Source organism: Ambystoma mexicanum, chromosome 10, assembly GCF_040938575.1.
Source record: "Ambystoma mexicanum isolate Mex_15411 chromosome 10, UKY_AmexF1_1, whole genome shotgun sequence".
NCBI lineage: Eukaryota > Metazoa > Chordata > Amphibia > Caudata > Ambystomatidae > Ambystoma > Ambystoma mexicanum.
The window spans coordinates 780,281,649-780,299,559 of record NC_090932.1 but is presented as its reverse complement, the minus strand read 5'-3'; the positions used below and the strand labels follow the sequence as shown (position 1 = coordinate 780,299,559).

Below are 17,911 nucleotides of genomic sequence, written 5' to 3'. Positions count from 1 at the left end.
GCCCAAGAACATGAGCAAGATACATCCTGTTTTTCACTCTTCATTATTGCATCCTGCCTCAGAGGACATCCCTACCCCCCCAGTTAAACGACGCAAGGAGGATAAGGCTACCCAAGAAGAAAATTACGAAGTAGCAGAGATTAAAGACTCACGTTACCACCGAGGGAGATTGGAATTTCTTATATCCTGGAAAGGTTATCCATCATCAGAGGATTCTTGGGAACCCAGTTCACATGTTTGGGCTGTTAATGAGGAAGTTTTACCGAGCCCATCCGGGGAAGCCGGGTTTCTCCTGCACTGGAGGGGGGCATACTGTCATGCGCCGCTTCTATGTGAGGGTATGGGACCGATGGCGACGCAGCCGCCATAAAATTGCTCCATTACGTTAGACCGCAACGCTTGCTGCGGTCTAGTTTTTCCTTTCTGTCATGGCCGCCACCGGCTTTTCAGCAGCTCTCAGCCGTCGGCGGATGCGTTGCAACTGTGTATCTTTCTACTTTGTTGCCAGCGCTCGTGTGAAGTTTTCCCTTGGCTCCGCTGAGCCCCGCTTTCCTTCGGCTCTCGTCCCTTCTCCTCAGGTACCTCCTCTTTTTTCTCCTCTGCTCTCCGGCTTTCCTCCGCTTCACCCATCCTTCTGGCATGTGGTTCCGCTACGCTGGCTTTTGCCTTGCCCGCTCTCCCTAGATTTCGGTTCCTGCTGGTGTCCTTCTTTCTCTCTTTATCTACCTTGGCTCACTGCATGAGCACTTCCTTACTACTCCCTTCCTCTACATTAACGGAGTGGAGAAGTCCTATTTCTTCGATCGACCGCATACCTGCATACCTGGAATATCATTGCGCCGATTACTGGAGTGTACATTGTTTTTTTTTGCCTACACAGCCTTTTCCCCTTTCTGGCGGCTGCGGATCCGGGGCATCTGGTTTCCGGATTATTCTGGAAACCATTCTGGCGTCGTTCCGCGGTCGGCCATACTGCATAAAAATAAATCAACTGTAAGAGAAAGGAAGAAGAAGAAGTCACCCTCAACAGAATCCTCAGGTGAGGAAGAGTGTGAGAGGTTTGAATCGGAAATTGAGGTTGACTTACGTGACACATGAACTCTGGAAATGCAACCCAATAATATATTGAAATATCATTGCAACATTGTACCCTGCATACAGTGGTTACATGTGGGCAACATAACTGCACTTTTCAAGACTTTGATGTACATCTGGTTTTAAAAAGTGTCACTTAAGGCAAAATCGAAATGTCTGTTGTAGTCCCAGCTGTGGAAAAAGGCCTTCATTTGACTGCAATATTTTAACTCAGTTCAGGCTCCCAACATGACAGGAACCAAACACTTATGTTGAAAGTTTTGCACACATTTTGAGAAGCATGCCTTTAACTGAAAAAGAAAAACGGCTTTTAAAGGCAATTATTTTGGACAAAGTATAAAACTCCATTCTGCAGTGCAAACTTGCACACAATCTGGTCATTTTATTTACACGCTGGATGCTGCCGTTTCGGCCAAGAAGGCCTTGGCTTTCTCAGCCCTTTTTCAACTGTTGTCTCATGTTTTTCCCATAGGGAGGAGGGAAATTAACATTTTTAGGCACCTCCAAGTTTGAATGCCAACATTTTCTCCTTTTCGTTTGGCATGGGCCTCATTTGGCACCTTACTCCAGCACAGGCCTTTTCTTGAGGGGCATGTCTCCCCCACTGACTCCCGACTTTCGTTATGGTATTCAGGGTTATTTCACCCCACATGGACAAGGGCAAGTATGGAAGAATCTGCCGGGTCGTGACCCTTAGAGGGGTTATCTTCTGCGTTCTGGGTAGTGGTGCAGGATTGCGCCTCCTTCTCTGATGAGAAGATCCGGCTCTACCGGCAGTTTGACCGGAGGCAACGTTGACAGGTTGAGAAGGTCTGGGTACAAAATCTGCCGTGGCCACGCCGAGGCGATGAGCATCATCCTGCATCGGCACTGTTTGATTCACTCGTAGAAGGAGAGGCAACAGCAGGAACACATACAGAAACAGGCCTTCCCACAGGAAGAACGCATCCCACAGGCTCCTCGTTCGTCGAATCTGCTGGCGAACATCTGGCATTTTGAGTTCCCATTAGAGGCAGGAGCGCAAATTCCCTGGTGAGGGAGTTGGCGATGGTGTTCTTGACTCCCGCCAGATGAAAGGGCACGAGGACCATCTCTTGTCCGACGGCACAGTGCCACAAGTCTTGTGCCTCTTTGGAAAGCACTGGGGATGGAGTCCCCCCCCCCTGCTTCCTGATGTAGAAAATCGTGGTGGTGTTGTCCGTGAAGATCCCCACCACCTTGCCCTTCAGAGGGAGGAATGACTTGAGGGCCCAGAACACTACCCAGAGCTCTAGGACAGTGATGATCCTTCTCCATCTGCCACAAGTCTCTGCCATGCAGGTGTACAATGTGCATCCCCAGCCTTCCAGGGAAGCATCAATGGTGACCGTTTTCTGGTATGGGGGGCTTCGAAACCCTATGCCCCAGGTGACGTTGGAGTGAATGCCCCACCACCTTATTGCCCGACAGAACTCCTTGTTGAGCGGGATCTTGTCCGCAAAGCTTCCGGACACCTGTATCCAGCGAGCATCAAGGAACTCCTGAAGAGGTTGCATCCGTAACCTGCATTGCTGGATAAGGTAAATGCAAGACAACATCATGCCGATGAGAGACTTGATGGTCTGCACCGTGGCGGTCTTCAGTGACAACAGCCATTGTACTTTCCCCAGAATGGCTGCTACTCTCTCCTCCGAGGGCGACGCTAGGCAAGAGACCGTATTGAGTCTGGCTCCTAGGAACAGTGTTTTCTGCGATGGTGCCAAACAGGACTTTGGATAATTGATGGAGAATCCCAGATCCATGAACATCTGGATGGTCGCCTCCATGTGTCCGATGGCTAGTTCTTGCAAACTGGCCTGAATGAGCCAGTCGTCGAGGTACTGGTACACATATATCCCCCGTAGACGCAGATGGGCCACTACCAGTGCCAGGCACTTCATGAACACCCTAGGGGATGACTTCAGGCTGAAATTATAGTGCTGCCCCTGCACTACGAAGCGTGAGAACTTTCGGTGCTTCTTGTGAATGGGGACATGGAAGTAGGCATCCTCCAGGTCCAGCGACGTCAAGTAGTCTCCTTCTTCCAGTTGGCCGAGCACATGCTGCAACATGACCATCCTGAATCTTTGCGACTTGAAGTACTTGTTGAGACGTTGCAGGTCTAGAATGGGCTGCCAGCCCCCAGTTTTCTTTTTTACTATAAAGTATCTGAAATAGGCTGCAGAGCCCTTTGGGTCATTGTGGATCCAGCTCTGTCGCCCCTTTTTGCAGCATGGTCCTTACCTCCTCCAAGAGTTGAGGGATGTGCTGCTCCTGCCACGCCACTGGAGGGATCTGCGGACACCTGTGCTGAAACTTCAGTGTATATCCGTGGGTGAGAGTCCAGCAACCATCTGTCAGTGGAGATCTTCTTCCACTCGCTGATGAAACCCGTCAGCCGGCCTCCCACCGGTGTGCAAGGGTGGGGGCCCGGCGTCTTGGCCAGTTCAGTCCTGCTTCAGCGCCGGCGTCCTGACTTGAGTGCTGCAGCATTGTTGACAACCTCCACTGTATGCCTGGGAACGGCCTCTGTAGGCCTCCTGGGTTATGGACCTGGAGGGATGGTGGTACGATTAGGAGAAACCTTTCAATGATCTGCTCGACTTCTCTCTGGAGGAGCGAAACGAAGAGTGGTGTTGCTGGAGCATGCCCAGAGCACAGGCCGTCTCTGTATCCACCTTGATGGCCTCCAGGGAACCGTCGATGAACTTCCCAAAAAGTTAATCTCTGTCAAACGGCATGTCCAATACCCTTACCTGGAACTACTTGTAGAAATGTGTGGCGTTCAGCCAGCCTTGACGACGGAGGCAGACACTGTTCCCCATCTGCCGGAACGCTCTGTCAGCGGTCCGAAGCCACTTCTCCCTCCTGGAAAAGGGCGATCGCCTCCATCCTTTTGTCGTCAGGAAGGAATTCAAGAATCGGGCCCAGCTTGTACCACAGCTCCCTGTACCTGGCCAGGATCGCCAGTGTGTTCCACCTTGATGGTGGACACCAAAGTGTAAAGAACCTTCCTTTCCATGGCGTCCAACTTTTTCTCCTCCGTGACAATATCGTTGTCTGTTGTCGCCGTGGCCGTATCCGTCCCCGGGTCCACTGAGGGAGGGCACCCAATGCGGATGTGGAGGCTGAAATGGGGTCTTCGGATGATGCTTTCCTCTACTTAGCCAGAGGCTGATCGGGGGCTGCAGGAACCAGGCCCTGCAGCATCCTCTTCTGGATTTCCAACACCAAAGTGTGTAGGGTCGATAGGATGTCCAAAGATATATTCCTTGGCTGAGCTGGCTCGATGGAAACACTGGGCCCGGTGTCCTCGCCGGTGTTGCCGCCTTAGTCGTCCTCCATGTCCTCGTGGACCGTAAGGACTCCAGGTCCTCGTCGTCTGTGGATGAAACGTCCATGGCCTGGGACTCATCCCCCCTTTAGCACCCTGAGGGGTTGGAGCTGGGCTCAGAGACGGCATCCTCTTCTACAGCGTGCTAGCAGGCTTTGCCACAGACACTGTGGAGGCTTCCGGCCTCAGAGGCAGGGACAGCTTGTGCACTGTGGAGGTTACCTTCAAGGGGTCAGCCCCTTTCACCATTGTGAGAGCAGCCGCCACCAAATCAATCGTCGAGGAAGACTTCTCCTGAGCCGCCTGTGCCTTCTTGAGCAGGTCGGCCACTTTTTCCTCCATCCTTGGCTTTCTGGCTTCTCCCACAGCTTAGTTGGATGATTTCCTTCTTGAGAAGGAGCTCAAACGCTGGCTGGTGATGGAGGCAGGTGATGATGTTGATCGCACCATGTCCATCGCGGGACCCGTTTGCGCAGCGACCCCCGATAGAAATGGACTTGCAGTGCTTGGCCTTGTCTTGGGCTCCCACTGATGGGGCGCCGTCAAAGGACTTAGAAGCCTGCTCCACAGACCAGCCAGTCCTGGGTGAGCCATGACCCTCCCCGGAGCACGGGGCAGAGACCTTGGCGTTTACCCACGCCGTCAGTCTACTGTGTTGATCCTTCATTGTTTTCTTGGAGAAGCTGAGTGTAACGCTCACCTGATTCCAGTAGAGGCGCCGGTCTTGACTGGGCGTATACCGTATCTTCAAGGTGATGTGTAACACACGGCTGGCTCTTTGGGCTGGACCTCTGTGCACTGTATGTCTGACTCGAAGGGTAAGATGTCTTAGGTAAGTGAACGCCGTGCTCTCCATCTGCCTCGGGGCAGGGTGCTGTAACCAGTTTCTTCACTGGATAAGGGGAGCAGGCCTCTTGACTTCAGAGGACTGCTGTCTGTCGTTTACTGCACGAACTGTAAGTTTTGAGTAATTCTAATATCTTTAAAAGTCTTTAGTAATAATGTCTCTTGTTTTGCAGGGTTCCGGCGATGGCGGATGACGGGCTGAAGTGAGTTGAAGATGGAGCCCGTGTGATGAATAGAAGCGCCTGGAAGCACGTAAGTAAGCGCTTGTTGCCTGCTTCACGATGCGCTCTATCTGTCTTTTTATTTTGCAGGTACAAGTTCGGAGCGGCTGCAGGGTGCCGGAATACCCACTGGGTTAGATGTGGAAAGGAGTAATGGCACGTGAGTATTAAAGTTCCTCAATGTCTGTAAACGCACCTTGTTTTGTCTTTCAGATGCGGGATGCAGCGCCGAAGGCCTCCGGAGCGTGCAAAGAGTTGGTAAGCTTTTGTCTTTCAGATGGCGGAATGCAGTGCGAAGACCTCCGGAGCGCACGAAGAGTAGGTAAGCCTTTGTCTTTCAGATGCCGGAATGCAGCGCGAGGCGTTGGTGACAGCCGATGGACCAGGTAAGTGAAGCGCTGTCACTGAAGACCGTAATGCTAACCTGTTCTTTCTTGTCTTTATAGGTGTTGCTGAAGACTGGATTCAGGATGGTAAGCCTTTTTCCTTAGGCCCAGGATCAGATGCAGAAGACACGATGAGCGTTCTGCTGCAGAGGATGCAGAATAACGCAAAGCAAGATTCATCCATCGGGTGTGGTTTAAATAGCCTCCTGTAGTGCTTAGGTGTCTCCTTCCACAGCCACGCCTAGGTAAGAAAAGAGTTCCTGCTTTCCAGAAGAGTTCCAGTGTTCTGAACCTAGGGAGTGGCTCCTGCCCCACCCAACAGGAAAAGTAGTTCTAAACAGAAGTGGATCAGAGGCTCAACTGGCAGGCAAGTAAGCAGCATGGTCTGCTGCAGGTAAGTCCACCCAAGCATTATGAGCCCGGCGCTTCCAGCGCTGGGACTGGGCATATTTATGAGCCTGGTGCCACTGGCGCCAGGACTGGGTCCAAAAGGTCCCAATTGGGACTGGTTGGCACTCGGAACCTGGGTTATGGATCTGCTTCCAAGGGAGTTGGGAAAACCCTGACCTTTTGGAAGCAGAGATCATGACAGTACCCCCCCTCAAGGCCCCTCCCAAACCGGGCTTCTCCGGGGGTTTTGGCTTGTCAGGAAATGTTCGGTGAAATCTTTTGATTAGGCGAGGAGCGTGGACATATTCAGCAGGTTCCCAGGATCTCTCTTGGGGGCCGTAGCCTTTCCAGTCAATTAGGTAAAATAGTTTAGATTTGGAGAACTTGGAGTCCAGAATGCTTTTGACTTCAAACTCGAGTTCTCCATCAACTAGGATGGGTTTTGGAGATTTAGTTAGTCGGGTTTGAGGTTGCACGGGTTTTAATAGAGAGACGTGGAAGACCGGATATATCTTCATGTGCGGGGGCAAGTCCAACTTGACCGCTACTGGGTTTACTATGGTAGTGATGGAATAGGGACCAAGGTATCTTGGGTTGAATGTACGTGGCCCTTTTAGAGGTAGATATTTGGTGGATAACCAGACTTGATCCCCTACTTGATATTGAGGGGCTTCCTTCCGATGTTGATCTGCTCCTTTCTTGTATTGTTCTTTAGCCCTTTGAAGGTGAGAAACAGCTTCCTTAAAGGCTTGGGTGATTGTAGAATGCAGGTAGTCTACTGCTGGTGTTTCAAGATCTTGGAGGGGATCCAACTCCGAGGTTCGAGGGTGACTGCCGTATAAAAGAAAAAACGGGGTTTTCCCAGTTCCCGAATGGACAGAGTTATTGTAGGCATATTCGGCTATCCAAAGGATGTCTTTCCAAGTTTTTTCAGTTTGTTGCAGCATGCAGCGTAAATACTGTTCCAGAGTTTGATTGGTCCTCTCGGTTTGTCCGTCGGTCTGAGGGTGGTGACTGGTCGATAGTCTCACATCAATTTGAGCCGACCGACAGCAACTTCGCCAAAAATGAGAAATAAATTGACTACCTCGATCCGAAATTAGAACCGAAGGAAAACCGTGCAGTCGGACGATGTTTTCGAGAAATTCTCGTGCCAGAGTTGCTGCTGTTGGCAAGCCTTTGAGCGGAATGAAATGCGCCATCTTGGTGAATAAGTCCACGATTACTAGAATCGTAATGTATCCGGAGCACGGAGGTAGAACAGCGATGAAGTCCATAGAAAGCGTATGCCAAGGGCGAGGTGGGATGTCAATAGGGCGTAAGAGGCCTGCTGGTCTTTCCTTTTGACTCTTGTTTTGGGCGCATACTCCACAGGACATTATAAAGTCTCTGATATCTTTTTTCCAAGACGGCCACCAGAAGTAGCGCTTGATCTTTTCTGAGGTCTTGGCCATACCGGGATGTCCTTCCATTAAAGAATCGTGATAACAAGAGATTACTTTTTTCTGTAAATCTGTGCTGGGCAGGTATAATCGTTCTTGGAAATACAATAAGTTGTCCTTTACTGCAAAGTCCTTTCCCTGCAGATGCCAATTCTGTATGTCTGCTGGAGTTACAAGTAGCCTGGCTTGATCCTTAACTTCCTCTATGGATTGTGTGGCGATTACACCCAGAATTCTTTGTTTGGGAATGATTGGTACAGGTTTAGGGTTGATCAAGTGTTCTTCCACTCCCATCCGAGAAAGGGCATCAGCTTTACCGTTTTTTGTACCAGGTCGATAGGTAATTATGAAGTCAAACTCTGCAAAGAATAATGCCCAACGGAGTTGTCTAGAGGATTGGGCTTTTGCGGTTTTCAAATATTGCAGGTTTCGGTGATCCGTAATCACAGTAACGGTGTGTCGGTCCCCCAGCAGATAATGCCGCCAAGCCTTAAAGGCAGACTTGATAGCCAGAAGTTCCTTGTCAGTAATCGTGTAATTGATTTCAGGAGGCGAGAATTTGCGGGACCAAAATGCCACGGGATGCAACTGATTGGTTACCGGGTCCTTTTGTGATAGAACTGCCCCCATGCCAAGGCTTGAAGCATCAGTTTCCACGATGTAAGGGAGTTCGGGGCGAGGGTGTTTTAAGATTGGTGCAGAGATAAATTTAGTCTTCAAATCCTGGAAAGCTTGTTCCGCCTCGGTAGACCATTCAAAACGTTTGTTTTTCTTTAACAAGGCAGTGATGGGCTGGACTATTCGAGAAAATTCGGGGATAAACCTGCGGTAAAAGTTAGCGAAGCCTAACATGCTTTGCACACCTTTTACGGAGGATGGTGATGGCCATTTGAGAACTGCATCGACCTTCTTTGAATCCATACGCACTCCGCTAGGTGATAATATGAATCCCAAGAATTCAACTTCAGTCACGTTGAAAACACATTTTTCCAACTTAGCGAAAAGTTTGTGTTGACGCAATCTTTCGAGGACCATTTTCACGTGTTTCCGATGTTCAGATTCCGATGAAGAATAAACGAGGATGTCGTCAATGTAAACAACAACACACACATCTATGAGCTCTCTGAGGACATCGTTCATAAAATATTGAAAGGCGGCCGGGGCATTGCAAAGTCCGAAGGGCATGACCTGATATTCAAATAGCCCATATTTGGTGCGGAAGGCCGTCTTCCATTCATCGCCCTCTTTTACTCGTACCAAGTGGTAGGCTCCTCTAAGATCCAGCTTTGTATATATGCATGCTTTTCTGACTTGGTCCAGGAGTTCAGGGATCAAAGGTAACGGATATCTATTCTTGACGGTGATCTGGTTCAGGGAGCGATAATCTATACAAGTTCTAAGGTCTCCTTCCTTTTTTGGAACGAAGAACAAAGCTGAAGAAGCAGGGGACTTGGAAGGACAAATAAACCCATTTGCCAGGTATTGATCCAGGTATTGTCGAAGGTGAAGATTCTCAGGCTCGGTGAGGGCATAAATTCTACTACAAGGAGGAGTAGATCCAGGTATCAGGTCTATCTGGCAGTCATAAGACCTATGAGGAGGTAGAGAGTTAGCCTGATCCTTCCGGAAAACATCTTGGTATTCTAGGTATTCGGGAGGTAACTGGGGAGTCTCTGAAGAAATTGCTGCCAGTGAAACACCAGGTGGAGGGTGACAAGTAGAGACACATTCTGGAAACTGGACCATTCTTGCTCGCCAATCGATCAGAGGATTGTGTTTCTCTAACCAAGGTATTCCTAGAATAATCTGAAAGTGAGGAGCCTTGATCACATCGAACACGATCTTCTCATGGTGTCCATCTTGACTTACTAGCGTCACTTCTTGAGTGGTATGCGTTACTGGTCCGGAGGCTATCTCCGTTCCATCCACCGTAGTAATGACGTCCTTTACAGCCTTGGGACAAAGAGTTAGATTCATCCTCAAAACCATTTCATGATCCACATAATTGCCGATGGCACCGCTGTCGACGTAAGCTTCAATTGCATGTAATCGATCCGGATTATCAGGGCTAATGAGGACCATAGGTATCACGAAATGCGAGGTCACGGAACTGGTTTTCACGCTCGGCAAGAGGACCTCTATTCTTGTCGGGCGAGGTCGTTTCCCTGCTCAGAGTTTGTAACTTTGGTAACTGCAGCTCCTACTGCCTTCTTGGCAGGTTTCACCGGACAGTCTCGAAGAAAGTGCCCTGAGTTTCCGCAATATAGGCATAATTGCAACTGTTTTCTCCTTTCCCGCTCCTTTTGTGTTAGAGGACATTTCAGGCCCCCTATTTGCATGGGTTCCCCGGAGTCTACTCCTTTGGAAGGAGTTGGCGGTTTGGAAAATACTCGAGCATCAAACTTCGAACGATCGGCCTTCCTGTTCTGCAGTCTGTGATCTATTTGAACAACTAAGTCTATATAGTCCGAACAATCTTGTGGGGGATTCACTACTTGGGCTAACACATCTTTGAGCTCTCCACGTAGACCTCTATAAAACAGCGTAATCCTTTTGTCCTCAGGCCATTGAGTTTCCACTATCAGTCTGTTGAAAGACGCAATATAAGCCAAAAGGTCTTGATTACCTTGTCGCAACGAAAGAAGCTCATTGTCCAAGGCCTGCCCCTGTGAATGTCTTGCGAACAGTTTTTCCATACTGAGCTGAAAAGCTTGAAAATCATGGAGGACCGGATCATCTTGATTTACTAGAGGGATCGACCAGTCTGCCGCATTGCCACTAAGGTACGAAAGCACGAAAGCTACTTTAGCTTGATCAGTTGGAAAGGCTGCTGGCCGGCATAAGAAATGCAACCGGCACTGATTGATAAATACTGCAAACCTCTTTGGGTCACCAGAAAATCGTTCGGGCGGAGCCAGAGGTACATTCCCAGGTAGGTTGATCTGCACTGGATTCATAGAGGATGTAGAAGGAAGATTTCCCCCAGATGCGGGTAACGGGGTCTGTCCGGCTTGTGACTGTAGCAATTGTCTAGCGAGATCATCTGTTCGCTCCTTGGAAATAATCAGTTCCCTTCTTAGAGCGTTCGTTTCCTGACGGGCTGCATGCACTTCTGCCCTTAGTTCCCCAAGTAACTGGGCTAGCTGGTCGGTATCCGAGGTTTCCATAGCGCCTGGACGGGAGTTTTGCGGTAGGCTTTGCGTTCTGTAACGCTCACCTGATTCCCGTAGAGGCGCCGGTCTTGACTGGGCGTATACCGTATCTTCAAGGTGAGGTGTAACACACGGCTGGCTCTTTGGGCTGGACCTCTGTGCACTGTATGTCTGACTCGAAGGGTAAGATGTCTTAGGTAAGTGAACGCCGTGCTCTCCATCTGCCTCGGGGCAGGGTGCTGTAACCAGTTTCTTCACTGGATAAGGGGAGCAGGCCTCTTGACTTCAGAGGACTGCTGTCCGTCGTTTACTGCACGAACGGTAAGTTTTGAGTAATTCTAATATCTTTAAAAGTCTTTAGTAATGATGTCTCTTGTTTTGCAGGGTTCCGGCGATGGCGGATGACGGGCTGAAGTGAGTTGAAGATGGAGCCCGTGTGATGAATAGAAGCGCCTGGAAGCACGTAAGTAAGCGCTTGTTGCCTGCTTCACGATGCGCTCTATCTGTCTTTTTATTTTGCAGGTACAAGTTCGGAGCGGCTGCAGGGTGCCGGAATACCCACTGGGTTAGATGTGGAAAGGAGTAATGGCACGTGAGTATTAAAGTTCCCCAATGTCTTTAAACGCACCTTGTTTTGTCTTTCAGATGCGGGATGCAGCGCCGAAGGCCTCCGGAGCGTGCGAAGAGTTGGTAAGCTTTTGTCTTTCAGATGCCGGAATGCAGTGCGAAGACCTCCGGAGCGCACGAAGAGTAGGTAAGCCTTTGTCTTTCAGATGCCGGAATGCAGCGCGAGGCGTTGGTGACAGCCGATGGACCAGGTAAGTGAAGCGCTGTCACTGAAGACCGTAATGCTAACCTGTTCTTTCTTGTCTTTATAGGTGTTGCTGAAGACTGGATTCAGGATGGTAAGCCTTTTTCCTTAGGCCCAGGATCAGATGCAGAAGACACGATGAGCATTCTGCTGCAGAGGATGCAGAATAACGCAAAGCAAGATTCATCCATCGGGTGTGGTTTAAATAGCCTCCTGTAGTGCTTAGGTGTCTCCTTCCACAGCCACGCCTAGGTAAGAAAAGAGTTCCTGCTTTCCAGAAGAGTTCCAGTGTTCTGAACCTAGGGAGTGGCTCCTGCCCCACCAAACAGGAAAAGTAGTTCCAAACAGAAGAGGATCAGAGGCTCAACTGGCAGGCAAGTAAGCAGCATGGTCTGCTGCAGGTAAGTCCACCCAAGCATTATGAGCCCGGCGCTTCCAGCGCTGGGACTGGGCATATTTATGAGCCTGGTGCCACTGGCGCCAGGACTGGGTCCAAAAGGTCCCAATTGGGACTGGTTGGCACTCGGAACCTGGGTTATGGATCTGCTTCCAAGGGAGTTGGGAAAACCCTGACCTTTTGGAAGCAGAGATCATGACACTGAGGCAGATCTCGCACTCTCCTTCCTTGTGATCGGGGTGAAGACAGTAGAGGCATTGGATGTGTTTGTCCTGCACAAACACGTTCTGTAGCCCGCATGTGGTGCAGGGCCTGAAAAGGGATCTTCCTTCCTTCTCCTCCATCATGGCTGGAGGTGCGGAGTAGGCAAACTACCAAAAACCAAAAAAAGTAGCTCACGCAGCAAAACTCAAGGACTCCCAACAGTTAAACGTGCAGTAAAAATCTGGAGATGGCTGCCAGAGGAGGGGCTTTGTTTTGCTACACTTTGCCACAAGCCAACTCCAATAGCACATCTCCACAAACACCCTTGTCAGTCCAATACATTGAGGATTCCGCCCAGGCCAAGTGCTGATGCTGCAACCCTTCACACCCTGAACGACCTCAAAAACCTCACTGACAAAGGACACACAACATTTTTAGTCCTCCTTGACCTCTCTGCACCTTTCAACAACATAGACCACACCAAAAACATCCTATCCCACAGTGTAACAAAATTCCATCTGGTTAAGTGTGGATAGCCTGAACATTTTACATTTTTTAAATAAAATGTTGTGGGTAATTCTGTTTCTGAAAGGGAGGTCTGCTAATCAGCATCCATTTCATAATGCTCCATGCCAAAATCATAGTGCACTCATGTTCCTTTGCTGTAGCTGTATGCTGTATCTCCAGAAACTGCCCTGCAGTGGCAGCAGAGCAAGCTCAAAGGTCAAGTGTGCATTTCTTACAGCTGCTGCTCCACAAGGTTCCAACAGGCAAAGGTGGATTTTTAACAGTCTGTATCTTTAGTACATAAATTAATGATTGTGAGCCTTAGCCAGACGGGTGGCACATTAAACTGTAAATATAAGTCATGTCTGATTATGACGTGGTGGGTACTGGGATCTCGTAACTATACAGCTACTGCATTTTGGTGTCATAGGTGTCATCTTAGAGAGGTGACTCCATCATGACAGAGCTGGTGTGTATTAGGTGTCTGGCCAAGGAACAACAATCATGTGGGATGTTGCCCAGGAAGCAGCTGCCTTTTTTTGTAACCCCCGCTGAAGATGGCAGACACCTTCCACCAGGACACAGGAACCCTCCCCAAAAGGTCCCTGTGGAACCGGCGCATAAAAGACAGTCCTGGCATAACAAACATCCACTCCCACAAGGGAGCTGATTACTCAAGTGTTTTTGAAGTAGGCAGAGGGTGTGGAGAGGTTTAGGCCAAGAGAAGCATTAAATCATAATGTAACATCAGAAAGCAAAGGACACTTATTAAAGTAGCCTGGATTGGACCCCTGGATACAGGCTAGCTTTGGGACAATCTGCATCAGAATTTTGCTTTGATAAGGAGGGGGACCCTGCCCTTATTTGACTCATCTTTGGAATTCAAGACAAGAAAGATTCACCCTGAACTCTGTTGGGGATACAGTCTATTCCAATGTCCTCTTCAATAGAGGCGAAGAAAGAATATTCCAAGGAAGAAGAACACTCTTCTCCCCTCCCACTTCAGGAGCACATTTGAGGCACTACTGTGGACCAAGGCCTCTCTCTGCTGCCTGTGCACTGGAACCAGGGTCCTACTCACTGGAGGTGTGGAGGTGAAGAACCCCTCTGCAGGTGTCAGACAAGTTTCCTGGAGTGAAAGTGCAGAAACAAATGACTTACCTGGCGCTTGGAGACCCTGGACTGGGATCAGCAATTGAACAGTTCAGAGGTAACTCAGAACCCTGCCTCGAAACAGCTGTGAGTTGGCTCCTCTATGCCTGACTCACTACAGGGTGTGCTTTTGGCACTCAGAGCATTTTGAAGAGCTTCCTTGCTCCTTCCAGCTGGCTCAACTAACTGCATTCTGTTCAACAACTCATCCCAACTGGAGCCTCGTCTCGACCAGACTCGAAAGCAGACTTGAACCACTGGAAACAATCGACATGCCTGTTTCGAATTCGACTCAATCCAGCAGACGCACCCTTTCAAACCCACTCAAACTATGGGTCCCCATCGACTCAAACCTTCTAGAGTGCCGACTTAATCCACAAAGAGCCCCATTTAGAAGCCAACTCAACACTGTAAAAAACAAGACATGGCGGCACCAAAGTTCCAAGAAGCAAGGCTCAACAGTATCGAGCAACCAAGACAAAAAATACAGGTCTCTGCAGTGTTCCTATGCCCCTAGCCTGCACTTTGCCTTTTTATAACACTTTCAAGTACTTTTCAAATGTGCTGCTTTAATTGTTTTCGCCTGGTCGTCACCCAGAAAACTCCCTTTGCTCCAAAAATCTGAAACGGTTTGTTCCTTTAAAGGGGTAGGTCTTTAGTGTTTTTAATTAGTTGTATGCATTGTTAGTTTTAAGTTAAGTTACAGTTTTGATAGCACCTTGGTTAGCCATTATTTTATTTTGGTAACAGTACTCTAGCTGTTTGTGTTGCAATTGCATCAGCTAACACCCACAACCTGAAAAGAATGGTCTGCCCTTGACACACATTACAGAAGAAAGGGTGAAGGACGTACACTTCTTGGGATGCATCTGTTTCACCTTTATGAATGGAATCACTGCTGGTTTAGTTGTGTGGGGCTGAGTAGACCAAAACATCCTGCATTACAGAAAAATGTCAGGACGATTATGTGTTGTATTAAGGTTTGGTGCACCAGCACAATGTTTCTGTAAAAAGAGCCTAGATTGCACATTTTAAAGGACTGGGTAATTGTTCACAGTTATCCAGGGGAAATAAAGTGTATTCAACCTGGGAAGTGTGTTTCAACCATACGTAGGTGGCTATTCTGTTTTCAGGTAATAGTAAAGTCAGTGGTATTTCTGAAATACCACAGATTGTACCATCAACATAATTCAGGGTTCGGCCATATACCACTGGGCGGAAAATCATCCAATCTGGCACCAAAATATAAGGGGGCCACCTGATTCCCCCTCTCACCACCATGTTATGTTAAGTTGATTCATACTGCACACCGCTGCCATTTCCATGGTCACCAGGCACTCACATGGCTCTGTAAAGTAATTGGGTTGGGCTGGTTAGTAGGGGAGAGAGGCATAGGATAGGTTTTCTCATCTGTGAATGTGTACCGGCCCAGGAGGAACTGGTCTCTGTGCATGTGAGCTTTCTGGATGTGCTTTGTTTTGTGCACTGTGGCTTGTTGTGTCTGGAAGAGCAGCGTCCAGTGTTTGAGCTGTTGGGTATCAGAGGTTATTGGTTATGTATTTTGGCTGGAGAGTGACGTGCGGTTTCAGTGTTTTGGTGGGTTGTTTCACTAGCCCTCTGGGCGTGCGTGGTAGGTGAGAGGGGTAGGGTGTGGAAGAAAGAAGGGGGGTGGTTAGTGGTTTCTGGGTGGTCTCTGGTTATTGTGTGGCTGTTTCCTTCTGCTGGTATTTATCCTGTGTTTTCATTGCTCTGGGCTTACAGTTTACTGAAGCAGGCATTGTATGAGGTTGGGATGGTCTACTCGTGGTGGTGGTATAGTTGTAATGCATAAAAGATCCAGTACCAGAGATCGGAGTTGGTGGTAACTAAAGGTTACGACGTTCCTCTACATTTTGGTAAAGTCATCAATTGTTCCCTTATATTTTGCCATCCACAGCACTGTTCTTGGACAGGAAGAAAAGGGCACTTTTCTTTTTTGCTGCTGCCTTACTGGGGAGTCAATCCTGGGCCCTCCTAGGACTGCTTGTTTGTCACATCCACTTGAGCTATCTCACAGGCCATGGCTTGCTTTTGTTTATTTTAATAACCTACTTGGGGCACAAGTACATTCCCAAGCCGCCAGAAAGTCCTGTACCAGCAGTGATCAACGCTTGTTTTATGCTTTGAAGCCTGAAACCCGTGAAATTACTTCAGGCCCAGCTTTGTGTGCAGGTAACGTGTTTGTTTGTTTTATTCATTTGTAATGCGCACCAAACCTGAAGGTAACTGGGCGCACCCGTAAATAATATGCAAAGCTTACATGGTTACAAGTAATAATATACAGGCGATAACAATTACATATTTACAGATAAAGTATACAGGCAGTTACATATGTACAACAGTTACATAAATGAGCAGGAAGGGAAGTGTGCTGAAATGAGAGGGGGAATGAATCCAAGGTGGAATGCGGAGGGGCAGAGGTGTGGGCTGGTAAGCAGTTAGTGGTTGTCAGATTTCAGCAAATTGATATAGCTAGCTGTATATTAGAGGTAAGATTGTTCGACACGTAGAGGGTATGGCAATGAGTTCCATAATTGTGCCGCTTGGACAGGGAAGCTGGCGCCCCCGGCCATGGTCAGTTTGAATCTCGGAATGCTCAGGCTATTGACATTAGGGGTTCTTAAAGGTCTAGTGGAACTTCTTTTTAGGAATCGATCCACGAGATAAGGTGGTGCCGTGTTGTTCATAGCTTTATAGGTGAGTGATGCGACTTTTAGGAGGATTTTATTTTGGGTGGACAGCCTGTTGTTTTTACGCCTTATATTGGATATGTGTGATCTTCCGGTTTATTCCGAGAATTGCTGCTCTCAGGGCATTATTTTGCAGGATTTGAATTCTCTGGTAGATAGATTTGTTGGCACCTATGTATAAGGCATTGCAATAATCGAGCCTAGACAAGATAAGGGCTCTCTCTAGGATGATGCAATTGTCCTCAGAGATGAAGTGTTTACCTGCTCTGATAAGCTTACATGTGTAAGCTGTAGGTGATGGTAATGATTTCACCTGTTTATCGAAGGAGAGGGTGGCATCCAAATAAAAACCAAGTGTCTTCACCTCCTTGGCTACCTTGATAGAATTGCCGTCGATCTCGAAAGAGGAGTACTCTTGGCCTAGTTTCGTAAGGTTGGGGTGGGTACCCAGGATGATTAGTTCTGTTTCATCATCATTCAGGCATAGACCGTGGGTTGCCATCCATGCCTGGATGGTGAGATACACCCTATTTACCAAGGCAAAATCCTTGTTGTAATCCCCTGAAAGTGGGAGGAAAATCTGAGTATCATCTGCATAGTTAGTGTAGGTGATACCAAGAAGGTCCAGATCATCAAAAATGGGCTTGGTAAATATGTTGTAGAGAGTGGGGGTAATGCAGGAGCCCTGGGGGACACCGCACAAGATAGGGATCGGGTCTGCCACTGCAGATGGGGAGAACACCCTCATGGTCCTATCACTGAGGAAAGATTTGATCCAATTTATAGTTTCTTTGGAGAAATGAGCAGCGGAGTCAGGTGGTTGCAGAGGACCTTGTGATCAACAAAGTCGAATGCCGCTGAGAGATCCAATAGTAGGAGGAGGGCTGTTTGCCCCTTGTCTCGTAGATCATCAATTTAAGCCTTCAAATCGATTAGGGCAGTCTCTGTGCCGTGTTGAGGTCGGAAACTTGATTGACGTGCTCCTAAGAGCTTATGTTGTTCCAGGAATTTTTGAATTTGGTTATAGGCAATCCTGTCTTAGATTTTAAGCAGGAATGGGTCTGTCGGAATAGGACGGTAGTTGGTAGGGATGAGCGGGTCAAGGGATTGCTTTTTGAGCAGAGGCAATACCCAGGATTGTTTCAAGTTGGTTGGCACAGTGCCCAACACGAATGAAGCATCAATGAGTTTGGATACGAAAGGGGAGATCTCTCATGCAGCGTCTTT

The 17,911-nt window shown here is 48.5% G+C and overlaps 1 protein-coding gene across 2 annotated transcripts in view; it reads right to left on the bottom strand.

Moving 5' to 3' along the window:
- Positions 1-17,911, bottom strand: part of LEKR1 (leucine, glutamate and lysine rich 1) — a 1,355,278-nt gene that overhangs the window by 477,131 nt on the left and 860,236 nt on the right. The gene's annotated exons all lie outside the window — the stretch shown is intronic.